This window comes from Odontomachus brunneus, unplaced genomic scaffold (assembly GCF_010583005.1).
Source record: "Odontomachus brunneus isolate Ranch 3 - 2012 unplaced genomic scaffold, Obru_v1 Obru_scaffold_094, whole genome shotgun sequence".
Classification (NCBI taxonomy): Eukaryota; Metazoa; Arthropoda; class Insecta; order Hymenoptera; family Formicidae; genus Odontomachus; species Odontomachus brunneus.
Window position 1 is genome coordinate 1,291,099 of NW_022639544.1, and position 865 is coordinate 1,291,963.

The 865-nt window shown below is 26.0% G+C and overlaps 1 protein-coding gene across 1 annotated transcript in view; it reads left to right on the top strand.

The window, feature by feature from the left end:
* Positions 1-865, top strand: part of LOC116848377 (plancitoxin-1) — a 476,759-nt gene that overhangs the window by 418,132 nt on the left and 57,762 nt on the right. The gene's annotated exons all lie outside the window — the stretch shown is intronic.

Consider the following 865-nt stretch of genomic DNA (forward strand, 5'->3'; position numbering starts at 1 on the left):
AATGACATCCAAATCTAAGTAAGTTCAGGATAAAAAATAACCAAGGAATGATCAAAAATATCGTGAGAATATCGTCAAAATGATAGTCTAATATCATAGATTGATGACGACATTTTAGACGACTTATGCTCATTTCTACCAACTTTGGTTAACTTAACCGGTTAGTAAATTCCAACGGAATTGACCAATCGCATCTATCAAGTCTGACTAACGAGAAATGTGATTGATCAATTCCATTGGAATAACCAATCGGTTAAGTTAACCAAAGTTGGTAGAAACGAACATTAATGACGTTTTATGACGTCTCTAAACGTCAATAATACGTTTTTAAGACGTTATACAGAAACGTCATTAAGATGTCACAAAAAAGACGTTTTAAAGACGTCGTTATTTAATCCCTTGACATCATTCGATCAGTTATGACCATTTTTTTACGTCATTTTGACGGGAGTCTGTTACTTGGGCTGATTCTTGTGTCGTTTACCTTACTTACTGCGTCACTGTCACTTTGATTGAGAGACGCATTATATTGTGTACATATCCATATACGAAAGCATATGATTTATTTAAAAGAAGAAAATAGATTCTTTTAAAATATGTTTTAAAAAGTATGTAGAATGTATATTTAAAAAATATTTACATGTTTTAAAAGTAAGTAAAATAAATTATTTTGTAAATTTAAATAAATTTTTTTTTTATAATAAAAGAAACTTTAATTTGAAAAAAATTACTTTTTAATTTTAATTGAAAAAAATACTTTAAATATTATAAAATAACTTATTCAGATTTATAAAATGATTTACTTGAATTTTATTTACTTTTAAAACAAGCAAATATTTATTTAAACAGTTTTTACATTTAAAAA